Raw genomic sequence first — 15,243 nt, 5'->3', positions numbered from 1 at the left:
TTTCTATGACTGGCATCGCCGGAGAGAGCTTGGTCTCCACACTTCTGTCTGTGCTCGTAACTTAAGGTCAGTGACAGGATTGTGTTGATCCTTCCTTGGGCCACCTTCCTCCAGGGCCACCTGGCCACCCATTTGGGCCACCCATTTGGGCCACCCATGTCTTGGAGAAAGCTGGAGTAGTCCAAAACACAGAAAGGCAGTGATCTAACAAGTAATCACCAAGGGGTCCTCTGTCTGCTTTTATTGAGCAGAGTGGATGTACATTGGGTCTTGTCCCCTGAAGCACATCCCTCCTTGTTCGAAAATGCCTCCTTGTTCCTCGCTGCCAGGAAAGCCCGCTGCCTCCACAAATTCTCACCCTCTTTGACAGCAGAAATTAAATTCCTTCAAGTTCCCTGAGACTGCTGCTCTCAGAAACGCCGTCTGCGCTCCCTATTTACAGAGGATTTAAAGGGAGAGAGAACTATTTTGACAAAGAAAATAATGCAGAAACTATGAAGGAGAGCAGGTTGGAACTGAAGCTGGAGAGGAACCGCAGCTGGATGAACCTTTGGTTTAGTTACAGCCTACTTGGATTGCACTGAATGTTTTACTGAATGTTTTACTGAAATCTGTCCTGATTTCACATTGCTCTTCTGCCCTTCACTGTGGGGAGCTGTGATGTTGTCTGTATTGCTTTGCCCTGTATTCCCCATTTGCTGTCTCATTGATTCATGTACTCATTTTCCTTCGCTGTCATTTCACGTTCTCTTTTAATTTGCATGGGTCTGTATGTGATCGTTCTGAGGAACTTTACCCTTTTCAGGAGGATCAGGGAGTGCAGGACTTGGTGGCTAATTGGCAGAGACTCAGCCAAGTCTGGAGCTTTCTAGCGGCTGGTGCATGGCAATGGTTCCTTGGAATAAGCAGAACTGTCTTCTTGTCTGGATGCGGCCTGGGAAGTTAATGAAGCGCTTGGCAGATGGAAACCAGGCTGCAGAGAAGGGTTTTGTCAGTCCCAGTCCTACATCTGCATCATCAGCCTGCTGGGAAGGTGGCTATCCTGTGCGTCAGGGTCCTATGGGTCCTGCATTGAGTGTCCCACATGTCCTGCATGCCAGAGTAAGGCCCTGAGCAGCACTGTGGGAGACCTTCTGGAATTAGAAATTCATCCTAGAGGAATGAACTGGGCTGCAATGGGACAGTCTCTGGCCCCAAGACAAGAGCTGTGCTGAGATGACTCCGAGTGACTCAAAACTAGGCCCTGCCTGGATGATTTTTTAATCTGTTAGCAAATAGAGATACTCAAACTGATTAAGGTCAGAAGCAGTGAAGTTTTGACACTTGCCTTCATCTTTGCATTTTTTTGTTTTTGTCCTATTCAAATATCTGAAATGACTGCATTTAAGACTGACCTTCTGGTCCTTTTCCAAGTTCATGCAGGTTCCAGGCTGTGGTTGAACAACCAGAGATATAGCTTGTCCCCTGATTTGCAGTGCCTGAACAGAGGGAGAAAATAAAAAAAAAAAAAAAAGTATCACACAGCTATGCTTTCTGCAGAAAAAGTTCCTTACAGTACACCCAAACTTTTGTGCCCATGTATGTGCCATGACTGCTCATGGAACCTCTCTCCTGCTCGGAGGCTGACTGCCATGGGGTGGCCCGTGTCCATGCCGTTATACCCTCCTGGCCTCCAAAGTGGAAGGGACGTGGTTGATTCGTATTTCAGCTGCTGGGTCGTAAGGATCAGTCTGAAGTGCAGAACAGACAGAGGGATTCCCGAGGGAGCTGGCAGCTGTACTCTTCTGTCATCTGAAGAACTCAGTGGTGCACTTGAGGGAGCTATTCACCTTCCCACAGAAGGAAGTGAGGAGAAGGAATATCCACTAGCCTCTAGAAAAAAAAAATAATAAAAAAAACCCAACTAAATTAAAAGAATAGGTTAAAAAAATGAAAATCATTTCTTTTACAGAAAAACAGTGCTATTAAACTCTACGAATAGAGCTGTGTGCAGCACACGAAGCAAAGCCCTGCTATAGGTTGATTTTCTCTTGCTTGTGGTGGGGTTAATGTCAGAGTGAGCCTAAATGTTGATGAGTTAAAATATATTCGCTGTAGATTTTGGAAGCTGTGTGGGCTTTTCACGCAGAACTGTAATGCACGTAGCTGCCTATACCTGCAAGTAAACGCTGTACTGGGAGGGGAAGCTAACTTCAGTTGCATGCTATGGAATATTATACTGGGAATGCTACCCAGATACTGAAGAGGTGCCTGCTCCTTACGGGGAGCAGGGAGCACCAGATATGTGCCAGGAGCAGGAGTAAGCCCTGCTGCCTGGCTAGGTGGAGACGTGGTGTGATGCCCAGGAGACACCGCAGGGGCTTGGCATGAACACCCTCAACATGACTGATTAAATATGCTAGTATTGAAGACCTTTGTTGAGGTGTCCATGGGATCTCCTTTGGGTTCAAACCTTCCCAGATCCCTCTTTCACCCCCAGTACCGATGGATCTTTAACACATTGTGAAGGTCGTGCCTTCTCCAGACGTGAATGGCTCACATTCCTGCAGCAGATCAAGAGTCCTCTTAGGTTCTCAATGCGATTAGGAATAAAGCATTAATCCAGCAGGAGCTGAAAGGTTCTTCTGTCCTTAAGGAGGGAACGTGGAAATCCCAAAGTGAAAATTTTCTAAGCACTTGACACCGTTTCCTATTGCTATACAAGCTGTCAGCGATACAAGGGAATAATGCAAGTGGTTTATTACTAGTTCCTGGATGAGACCAGGTATGTTGGTACTCACTTGCCTTATGGAAATGCAAAAAGCTGGGGGTAGGTGACTTCTTGTCAGGACAGCTCTGCCTTGGAGTGATTTATTCCCAACAGAGGAGAATGGGGAGGGGACCGTGGTGGCTTTTCTGCTGCACAGCGCAGCCCCAGTCTTGGGAAGGACCTAGCACATCAAGCATCTTTGTTGTGATGATGGAAGGATGAAGGTTGGGAATCAAAACCCACAGAGGCAGATGTGAGCAAGCATGCTGGAATCGTGCTCCATTGGTCTGGAAAAACAGAGCAAAAAGGTTGGTTCCCCGAAGAATCAACTGTGCCATTTTCCAGACAAAAAGTCTTCTGCTGTCAGTGACAGCTTCTATTTAGGAGGATCCTGTTTTGTAGCTGCAAATGAAAAGAGCCGCGTGGCAGCCAGCCAGCAGCACAGCTACTTAATTTACCAATGAAAACTCTGAGGAAACAGGGAAAGTTTGCTAGAAAGCAGCTCTGCAAAACAGCCAGGCAGACGATGTGCCCTCTTCGTGCAACAGAAACTCCAAGAAAAAAACTGAAAGATGCACAGCAATATATTTTATGCACCCAGATTTACCAAACCATGCAAGATTTAGCTGCTGGAGTGACTAAGGCACGCAGAACACCTCTGCATTTACCTCGGTCCCTCCTCCTCTAGGTGCCTTTGTCCAGGACTGACTGCTCTTGGACCACCTTGACGTTAAGGCAGACAGGCTCTCGCCCTTTGTTTTAGGGTACATGGGAGCACTGCCAAAGAAATATATAGATAAAAGGTAATTTCCTGCATGTTTCCCCCTGGGATGCATCTCACTGCCTGGAGAACAAGTGAACACCTCCCTCTAGCAGCTCTTTAGTGGCTTGATGTAACTACACAAAGGCACCAGAGCCAGCTACAGGCTTACGACTGCAGCCCTGTGGGAAAATCACCTGGGAAATGAAACCTGTAAGATCACTGCACTGCTGTGAGCTCGGAGAGCACATCAGTGGGATGCTCACATCCAAGCAAATAGGAAGAGACCATTTATTTTGACAGTGGTCCTTGCTGATAGACCACAGTTCCTTTTGAGTATTCTCTTCATAAAAAAAAAAAGCCACCTGTCATCTTTATGGATTTTATAATGAAACTTTTCGTTGGAACAATAATCATGATGTGACACCAATTACATGCATCTCACTCGGCAACTTCCCTTAGGCAAATGCTCATAGGACACTGCATATCCTCCCGATCTACCTCAGCTGGTGGAAGAAAGAAATTCTGATTATTATTACTATTTTTTTTCCAGTGCTAGCCTTGTGTGTTGTTCAATTACCAGTTATTTTGGAAGATCCAGGAGACCAATGTTTGTGCTCCACCTTCTTGCGCAGTCACCCATGCCCTGCATCCCCCAAGGTCCCCAGGTGTCCCCTCTTCACCTGCAGCAATACCCAGTGATTTCTCTAAAATTTCGGTATTGCCTTTGGCATTTCTAGCCTGAGATTCGGCATCACAAGGAAAATCAAAATTTACGGCAGCATTAAATTAATTAAACTCATCATCAAATTAATGACACAAAGAATACTGTGCTTGGTGCATTATTCATTTGCATGTTTTATTCAGTGAAACTCCATTTTTAATGCACTTGGTGTTACTGGAAGATTTCGAACTTGCTCTGCTAGAGTTTCATGGAAACCTTTGGCACACAGGGTTTCTGGGGTCTTGTACATAAAGTGAATGCAATTTTCACTCAAGTGGTAAAAGATTCACAATTAGCAGAAGAAGCGAGAAATCTCTAGTTTCTCGGAAAGAAAAAGATTGTCATACACCAGGGGTCAAATTCCTATGTGGTTAAATGAATTCATTTTAATTCATCACCTTTCCCTTTGTCACTCGCTCGTTTCCTAGAACTCCTGCTCTTTTCCCCACCATCGGTTTTCTTCCAGTGCCTCTTCGCCTCCTGGAGGTTTTTCGAAGGGTCTTGGCACTGAAGGCTCACTGCACCACCGGGGCACATCTCCGTTACCTGTGCAGCCCTGCTCCTGGCTTCCTACCACACCGCAGGAGGTCACCGTCTATGAATAATGCAACGAAATGCTACGTGGCGTGAGGTTAGGGCTGAGAGGCTTTGTGTTCCTTCAGGTCGATTTTTTTTCTTTCAGTGCAGCCAAGCAATGGCTGAATGAGATGGTTTCAAGAGCTACGGCACCTCTGTTCCAAGGGGACTTTGGCTTATGGTCTGAAAGAAAAAAATGAAATTATGGGCACAATAAGCCAATGCATGCCTTAGAAAGAGGATGTGGGAGTGTAACTTGCCTTGGAGAAAGGAAGGAAATTAATGAAAACTGAAGCCATGGTGCAGAGGCAACATTATTAAGAAGGAAGGCACAAGGAAAGAGTAGTTAGGAAACATGCAGCTATTGCTGCAACATAGCACAAGGGAGAAGGAGAGATCAAATGAGCATATTAGGTGCTTCCTTTCTTAATTTCTGTTTTTATTAAAGCTTATTGTTGATACAGGAACGGGTAGAGCTTCAACAAAAAAAAACTGCTGCTGGGTGACAGCACTGAGTTTCACCTTATTGCTCAAACTTAATGCCTTGCCTGGTGCAATATGCTGAGATGCAATCAAACTAGCAAAACCTCCTTCTTTCTAAATCCCTCTGCTCAGAGGAAGAGCCCCGAGAGCTCAGTCTGTGTGGAAAAGCACCCACCCCAACTCCTCACAATCGCTCTATTTCCCTTTGAGACTCGAGAATTGCCTGTGTGAATATTCGTATCAGTTCAGATACCATCTCGGCTTGACAGCAGGAAAAAAAAAAAGAAATCACTCATTTATCACGGCTAGAAATATTCTGATGCTTCACTATTAAAACTGAAGAGTTCTGAGGCAGAGCTGCACATCCAGCCTTTATGGGCATGGTGGAGATCCTTCCTACACCTCGTTCAAGCTGCAGCATTGCTCTTGCAATGTTGTTCTTCTGCCTTCAACCTGCTTTCTCCTCTGGGGCTTGTGCTCACATGTTTTGGGCCATTTGTGTCTGTGAAGAAGTGCTAAGGTGCTGAAGACAGTCCAACAAGGATTTAGGTCTGAGCTTGCATCAGATGTTGGGTTTGCCAGAGCTGGAGAAGGGCTCTTTGCTGCATTGCATGTCCATGTGAGTGCTTACATATGGAGCCGTGTGGATCCAGGACAAGAAGACATCGTGTTCACCTCTGCTTTTCATCTTTTTCTCCCTTTCTTCCCTCCTCTACCTCTTTTTAGCACTAGCACCCACTCACATTCAGCAAAGACTTTCCATTTACAAAGTCATTATACTGGCAGCTAGAAATAATGTCTAAAATCTGCATTTATCTTTTAATGCAGCAAGAACCCACTCACTCAGGAGACCTAAGGGTAATCTTATAGACTGGCTTCCTTATTTCCTTTTGAAGCAGAGCCTTTTCCTAGTTCTCAGCTACTTTAAGAGTTTGTCTCTTCTGTACTGGCATCCTTTAGCATGAGGGTTGGTAGACCTTGCCAACATGTTTGAAGCCAGAAGCCCAGGGAGCATCTTTAGCTGCAAAAAATAAAACTGTTCCTGTGACTGAAGAAAGGTGCAAAAAGCGGACTTTCATAGTGTGATGTTCAAGTGTGGCCCAGAACAGAGCTGCTCACTCCAGGAGATGAAATCTCAAGGCTAAGCGATATCTATCCAGCAAAGGAGGGAGAGCTGAGTGCCTCAAAATGAGATCAGCATCCTCGATCAGACTGAGTGAGGAAATGAGAAAGAACCAAGGGTACTCTTGAAATACCTGTCTACCTGCTTCCTTGGGAATTATATCGTCTTCTTGGTATGCATGAGTTATGGCTGTATCCTTTTCTCTTCAGAAGAGAGAGTGAAAAAAGATTGAATTCTTCTTAGTAACTTATTTGCAGTCTTGCCCAGGGAATAGCAGACCTGGTTGCTGAGTCCTCTCTAAGCTGAAAAAGCTTGAACCTTGAACTCCTCATCATTTTTGCTAAGACTTGCAGATCACAATAATGAAAAAAAAAAATCCACTTGAGTCCAACCATTTATTCTGTGGAAAAGGCTGGCTATAAAGTCTGCCTTATGATAATGCTGCAGCTATCAAGAGGAGGTCTTTGCCTGAAAAGCAGCAACTCGGCTGTGGGTATTAGAAGAAGGTGGTGGAGCAACATGCAGTCATACACCGTCCTGCTCTGAGCACTACTTACACAAAAAATTAGCCATTAAAAGGCAAGATGAATGTGGCCAACCTAGTGTCAAGGGCTTCTCAGCATCCTGTGCTTGAGTGTTTACATGACTATACCTTCAAAACAGTGACATATTACAGAATGACAACTCAAAGGCAGGATGAAATTGGCCTTGCTTACAGAGTGCCGTGGGGGCTCACTGACCCGTTACCCAGGGTGATATTTTTCATTTACTAGCTGTGTAACATGGCTTGTTTTATAACGCAGAGCTTCAGATACCAACCCTACCAAAAACCACATACAGCATGGAGTGGTCAGAAGAGCCACGTTACACCTCTAGAAAATAGGTATTTAATTTTGGACAAAGGGCCCAGCAGTGTGGGTGGCTCATCCCAGGTCCACACGTTCATCCCTCAGCATGGCTTCAGCAGGAGGTGAGGGACCTCAGCACCTTCTGGATCCGGACTGGAGACGAGGCTCTTGTAGCAAAAACTGCTCTGCATTTTGCACTGCTGTTGCAGTAGTGTCCCCATGAGAAACTCCCAAATGGAGACAGCTCGTGGTCATGAATTATACAACTCCCCGCTTTCACACCAGGACTCTACAGCAGGTTTTCTGAAGCCACGGAAAATCCAAGGCTGACAGCTGAAAGCAACTCTCCTGTGCCTCTTTTATTGCAAGCACAGGAAGAGAGGCCATGTTATGTACTCAAGTGCGTGGTTGGGCTGAATAAATCGATGCTTTTAGATGTAAAGATCATACAATGGCATCGGAGGATGCTGCTGAGTAATTAATTTTCCAAATAATAAGGCATCACTGAAAGCATTCAGAAGTCTACACGGTAACTCTGGATGGCTGCTTTGAGAGAGATTTGCAACAATAATCATAAATATCAGCACTGTTTCAGGGAGGCGGGCAGCGGGGGAGTGCCAATTGACAACCTCTGGGTTTGTTTTTGCAGTGTTTACCTTATTTGTTTGTCTTGCCAGGCTGAAATTCAAAAATCAATCAGCAGGCTGTAATGGACGTATTTTCATTATGGCTCAAGGAGCCTCGAGAGTCTTTCACTCATGAATTATTCACACAAATGGCTGGACAAATAAGTGATCTAAACAGCCCCAGTGCTTCCTTGGAGAACTGGATCCTCACCCTGCCTCCGCCTCATATACAACACATAGATATTTATCAGCTGAGCATTGCCCCGTTCCCATGCTCCTTATTTTCTGGATTGCTGAACCGTGACTCAGAGCCTGCACGCTAAGAGCTGAGACTTTGGTCAGTGGGAGATGTACTTTTTTGGATTTGTGCATGCAAAGTGCTGTTTAATACCAGCTACTCAAAGATCCTGCTCTGGGTCTCCCAACCTGAGGACTCAGAATCAGTACACATGCCTCAGCAACGTCTCTTGTTGCTTCTCCTCCCACTGGTGAAATGAGAAAAAGCTCCCTTGACACAAAGGGGCTTCATGGAAGGAAATCCATGTGATAATGATGGGACCAGGCCAACATTTTGGTGGCCAGGGACGGGTTTAAATACCACACCACAAGTCAAGGGTTGAACTCTGAGCAACAAGAAGAGAACAACATGTTGACATACTGCTCGTGAGCTGAGCACCATCCAGGGTGTACAGTGAGCAAGGTCAGTATCTTAAGGCAAAAAATAAAAATAAAACATAAAATTATTTGATTAAATCCTAGCATGACACAGGTAAACAGAAGGGTAAAATGCAGCCTGCACAAAGCTACCTTTGCTGTGTTATTTGCCCAAACATCCCCAGGACACTGTTGCACATTTCCTGACTGTTCTCACTCAAGGTGTTTGAGTAAATGAAGCACACCCTGACATTAGTTTCTGGTTTTATTTACTTTGTGTTGACTTCAGCTGTGTTCTTATGGTTGCAAACAGGCTGGCATGTGAATGTATGTGTCTGTTTTTTTTTTTTTTTTTCATCTGAAAGGATTGTTTTCCCCTTAAAGTTTAGAGATTTTTTTTTTAAATGCACTGTGTATTTTTCCCCTTGTTGACTTTTGTTACTCTTTTCTTTTTCAAGTCACCATGACAGCACATGGCTAAGTCCTACTGAATTACTGTTTTCTTAGTATTTTACAGCAAGGCTCTTAAACTTTCCAAATGAGGAAACGAAAAGGGAGAAGAGCTCATGGCTTCCATCTACCGTAAAGCTTCACACTAAAATTGCTGCTCTATAAAGCTACATCATGCTACAACTTTCTCTGGAACATTGCTAAGAGAGGAGGAGAAAGTAGACTGCTTTTACAGAGCATCTTTAAGGGAAAGGAAAAAAGAAAAAAGCAAAAAAAAACACAAAAGAGAGATATTATTGTAGCTAGATTTGAAGATTTGACCCTGAGTAAGGATGAAGTGAAAGAATCCCCAAGATCCTGTAACCCAGCCTTATTTTGCAATTATTTTGAAATTGTTGCTTTGCAGTACATGCTGTCATTGTCAGACTACCTCAGAAATTTCAGTTTTTCTTTCTATTTTTAATGTATTTTTTTAACATTACCAGACTAGCATAATGAATACTAAGAAAAAAAAAGTGGAGCACTTTAAGAGTATGTTTCATTTTGCTGTGAGAAAGAAATAACCTGGCTTTAACCCATCACGTCGGGAACATTTTGGGAGTTATAGACAGCAGGAGTGAGAAACTCATTGATGATCACAACAAAGGGACTTTGAGAAAGGATGGCAAGCCTCAATAGCAGCACTCCCATCACATTGGTGAAATTTTGAGAGAAATTTTGGGAGAATTTTGTTGACAGACCTGCTATGGAAAGTCCTTCTTGCAGGAAGTTTCTTTACACTGGAACTTTTTGACTATGAAGAAATAACTGCTCCTGAGTTCCCCAGGCAAGCAGAGGGCTGACAACCAGAGCTGTCCCTTTACGTCACCAGAAAACTGGGACACGTCACTACCATTGCCTGAGAAGCCAGACCTGTACTGGAATCCCAGGTGTCATTCTGGAATCTGCACCTTTGCAAAAGCACGACAAAAAAAGATATCAGAAAAGAGATATCAGAAAAGAGACTTCCTCATGGGGTTTCCACTTCACAAGCAACCAGTGAACTCTGTCACCAGACCAAATTCAGGGGCAGATTGGACTTTCTACACAACCCACATTTAAGGTGGACTTTCCTGACATAAATCTGACACTAATCCAGAAGAAGAACAGAAAGCAAAGCAACTAAGAAAACACAAGACCTAAGTCCTTTTCCAATTTTCTGTTTCCTGTGGTTGACTGCTACTTGAAAGTATGCATCCAAATGAGTTTTATAGTCTAAACTAGCATGCTTCAAACTTTTTGCAAGCCTAACACCCTTTCCACTGCAGCTGCCTTCTCAAGATAACCCCGCTATACCCTTTCCACTTTTAGCTGTTGGCAGCAGCTCAGTTCCTCAAAGTGTGGGGTAGGAGAGAGGGTGCTTGCATTGCTCTGTGTGCCCCAACTCAGATGTTTGTTTGCATCCTTCCCAAAATCTGCTCAAGTGTCATTTCTGCATTCCCTGGCATAGCAGAGCATGGTGCAGCCATCTCTTACAGCCCAGGCACGGAGATAGATACAGTAAAACAGGAGAAGTCATTCAAAGTGTGATTTTTTAAAACTGTTCCGGTTGCTCGAAAAGATCTCTGTAGAAATCTTTTCAAGAAAAGACTGCAACAGCTTCCCTCAGGCCACCCGTGGCTTATGTGAGCCAGACCAGCTAGTTTGTTTTCTGTTATTTCCTTTCGAAGGTTTTGCACCAGCAGTACTCACGAAAGTGCTCATCCATTTCAGATCAACTAAAAGCAATTCAGAAGCTACTTTGCTGTTTAGGAATCATTAATTTAATTTGCGTCTCATTTAAAACACATATTTACTCCCCAGTGGATCTAAGTTAAGCAAGTATAATGAAGCTTGAAGTAGAAGAGCAGCACGAAGCCCACAGCAAAGTCATATCAATTTTGTAGAATCATCATTTTTGTCAAGGGAGATAGTTTGTGTTCAAATAAGGGCAAATCAGGACGTCTGCACTATTTTTTCTCTTATAAAAGCTGGTTCTTACTGAAATGCAGTTCACCTTTCTTTTTAGGAAGGCCGGTACTGCAGATCTTTAAGCAGTGCTGTACAAGACAAAGTACCTGTGTTTCCCAGAGAAACCTAGAGGTAGGTCTCAGCCACTTTGACAGAGTTTGAAGCACTGTCTAGGCCTTTCAATCCCGTGGCCCTTTTGTCAGTCAGGAAACTCATGCTGCATGTTGACCTAACCCTTGGAGATATGTTCCAAGTGCTGAGAGCTCCAGGCCCTCTCCCTTGACCTGGTTTAATTAGCTTCATCCGTTGCCCTCCAGTTCTCCATTTGCACAGGAGAATTGTGGAAACCTGCAAGCCCTGTGCCTAGCACGAGTTGCTGTTCTGAGCTGATTGGAAGTGAATTTCCTTCATCCTGTGCCCCACAGCCATACGAGTTGAGCAGAGGTATTTCTAGGAACTATGCACAGGATCATAGATAATGCAGGCTGTAAGGGACTTCAGGACATCTCTAGTCCAGCTCTGTGTAAGTGCAGACAAGAACTCAGGGCAGCAGTAGTGGGTTTTCATTAGCTATTTCCATTGCACAAGTTAGGTTTACTGCCTGTGACATGCTGGAGGGGCTGACTTTAAAGTGAAATATTCCCATCAGAGCTGTGAGAAATGTCTTGAGCTGGCCATAAAGAACTGAAACAGCTGTGATAATTAGTTACTCTTGAAAATTATGTGCATCTCTACAGCAAAACTAGTAACCTCTGAGTTGCTAGAGAAAAAATGCTGCAGGTTGTGTCAGATCTTTCATTTGTCTTACTCCCACACAAAATACTCAGAGGAGGGTAAATGGAGATGACTTTGGCTTCCCAGGTACAGGTTGGATTGTAGGTGTGAGAACACACAGCTGATTTGATTCTGGATCCTGAATGCTTCACAAATCATATATCTGAAGTCCTGGTTTCTTGCAAATCTTGCAGGAAGATGTAGCTTTGGGAATATATTGTCATGAATGGTCCCAAATAATAATAATAATAAAGCAGTTTTGGTGTATGATGTTGTTTCTAGCCGGTGATCTACCTCTCATCATGACCCTAACATATCTATGTAATGAGGTCATGGAACGTATGAACCGTGTCGATTCTGCAAATAACTTACAAAATCCTATGCACACTTCTGCTATATTTCACTCAGCAGGGAGCATTCCTGGTCTGATTAACCTGAGGCAAGCACTGTTATCTCTGAGGCCATTGTACTATTCTTTATTGGGAATTTTCCATTATAGATAGCATTTTTTTTAAAAGACATTCTAAGTGAAAGAAAAGTATTATTTTTCTTTCTTTTCTCTGTAACCTTTTCAGAGAGCACAACTACATCCTTATCTATACAGTTCATTGCCATAAATCATCAGTTATTTTTCCAAAGGATGTTGCATTTGTAACAAAAAAAGAAAACAAGACAACCCATGTAAGACAATTCCACACTTTTTTTTGATCTATCAGCTTTGAAAAAGGAAACCTGCCAACATGTAATTCACCCTTTGTGTCACATTTGGTGAAGTCCAATAATTCAAGTGATTCAAGCAAAGATGCTTTATCCTTTGATTCAGAAGAACTGTCTCCAGTTCAGGTACTGACATGCTTCTTCTCATGGTATCTTGTTGGGTTTTCACATTCGTTGATAATCTATGAAATAAAACTACAGGCCAAACACTGTGATTTGGTGAGTGGGTGGGTAAATCCTCTCTGAAGCTGAGCGCAGCTGCTACCCTGTGAGTTTACCTTGCTGCACAGAACAGCTCGTCCTGGGTTTGCGCTTAGCTGACGTCCCGTTGTGCTGGCCGTAGTCCCTTCTGCTTCTGGAAAGATGACATCTCAAAACAGCACTCTTGCAGCATCACAGTCTTATGGACCTTTTTGAAATGCTGGAAATGGTTATCAAGGTGTTTAGGGCAAAGCTACACAGGTGTACGTTCCCTGTGTGGTCCAAGTTAGGTGCAGCATGTCTCATAGCTGTGGCGAAGTATTGTGTCTGCATGCTTGTATGCTACTAACACATTTTAGGAAGCAGTTCTTCAGGGTGTGTACATAAATACTGACCAATCTATTTTTCACATCTCTGCTTTGTAGTTTTTTTCAGGCTTGTAGGTAGATGTGTTTTTCCTCCCAGCCATTTGTCCCAGGCCCAGCACAGCAGCTTAAAATATCCCTTGTTCTGCCATCTTTGACCTTTGGAAAACTCTCCTCATTTTATGCTTGCCATACAATCCTCTCACCCCTTCCTACAAGAGCCCTTCACTACTTTTCCCTGGGGATCTCTCCAGGTCCATCTACTGGTTCCTAACCTCTGGAAAATCCCTGGTGCCCCTGCGTCCCTGTGTGCCCTCCCTGGCCTGCTGCCCAGAGGCCAGGTCACAAGCCCTGCTCTGAGGTGCACCCGAAGAAGGCCCCGTGCTCCTCTCAGGAGCTCTTTGAAGAGCAATGAAAGAAAGTATTATAATTCATTCATGGTGCTTCATGGTATGGATTTGAGATGATACAGGCAGAGAACAGCAGAGTGGTCTTGCTTTCAGGCCAGTTAGAGAGAGAAGAGCAGAGGGGCTGAGGCTGCTTTCTTGCCTGCTTAGTCTGGAGAACAAGTAGGCCAGAGAAAGCAGAGAAAGCTGAAGGCGAGAAAGACAAGGGACATCCATGATTACCGTTCTAGCTAAATGGATCTGGACAAAATTCACAGTAAAATTGTGACCTTGTACCATTAAGTGCATCACACACATATAATGTCCTTATACAACAAACTCATGAGAGAGGAGGCATCACACACATTTCTCTTTGACAAACATTTATATATATATAAACTTCTTCAGAAGAAAACTTCCTGCATAGATGTACAATATTGCAATGACTGGAGAAGAGATGGAACATTTCTGAACTCATCTGCATTGCTAATGAGAGACCTTCTTTGTTAGCTGGTTTAATAAGACTGACAAACAACAAGATTTTATGCAGCTTTCCTTCTGATAAATGCCTGAGAAAAATGTCAGTGGTTGATGCATAGTGGCCAAATGTATTTGTCTTCTTCGTAAGCCTTGAGCTGCCAGTATTTTTCGTGCACAGCTTGCAAGAACGCATTTGATTAAGTGTTCCAAAAGGCACAAACTGCTCTATTAGTTTCCTTTTCATGAACTTTACTGAAGCTCAGCAATAAACACAAATAATCAAACTGCCTCTTGAAAGACAGGCACTACTAGGGCCAGATAAGGGATGTCTGACTATAAGAATAAAAACAAAGTATGAAAAGATGTAATTTATAACACACATCGTAGCCAGCCTCCTTCGATGGGTCCTCTTCAGTTTTCATTGCAAAAAGCTTTATTCTAACCAGACACTGTCATTTTTCCACATTTCGTCTTTTTTTCCTTTTTTTTTCCCCCGAGAACAGAACACCCAGAAAGCACATTTATTTTCTATTTAAAGACTTTTGTGTGTGTGTGTGTTCCTGCCAGTGGAAATCTGTTTGAAGTTAACTGAAGACTTCTGTGAAAGTTCAGTTTCATGACTTATCAGTTACCTCATGTGGCCCTCCCTGCCGGATTCCTGGCTCCATTACCCAAGGTGTTAGGTAAAATCGAAGGAGGTCAAAGTAGTCTTCCCAGATTATAAAATAAAAGTTATGAGCAGCTCATGAAACATTCTGGCTTTGTAATTTCCTTGTAACTGCATTCATCTGAACAGGCGCCTTCCTCTCCCCTCACCGTGATGTTTCATGGTACCTCAAGGCAGAGAGCAACAGAGGCAGGATCAGTCCTTTCAGGCAGGCCCCTTGTGCAGCAACCCTCTGCTCTCTATGTACCAAACAGATTATACCAAAATACTATTGAAAAGGGGTGGGAAAATCCCCACAGGTCAAAAAATATTTTAATCTGAGGGTCTCCCGAGGGATATTACCTCTGCCTAATGTAGATGGTAGACAGGACGGACACGGACAGACAGGCTCCTCTTCTCTGAAGAGCTTTGAGGACACCTGCTTCATTCTCTCTGCTGTAGGTAGGGAGCTCTGGCACTTATTTTAGGGGACCAGTTCAAGCACCTACGATCTGGGTGCGCAAAGGATCCCTCTCCTGCTTTTGCATTTATAGCAAAGGGCAGTGGGAATGAACCTGCCAAGTCATATTCAGGCGATTTGAACTCTGCTTCTACCTGGTAGGCTGTCTCGTGGCTATTTTGAGGCAGGTCAGATCTTCCTGGGAGTATTTATGTGGCAGCAATCATTATGC

This window comes from Anser cygnoides, chromosome 1 (assembly GCF_040182565.1).
Source record: "Anser cygnoides isolate HZ-2024a breed goose chromosome 1, Taihu_goose_T2T_genome, whole genome shotgun sequence".
NCBI lineage: Eukaryota > Metazoa > Chordata > Aves > Anseriformes > Anatidae > Anser > Anser cygnoides.
This window is presented reverse-complemented; position numbering follows the sequence as displayed.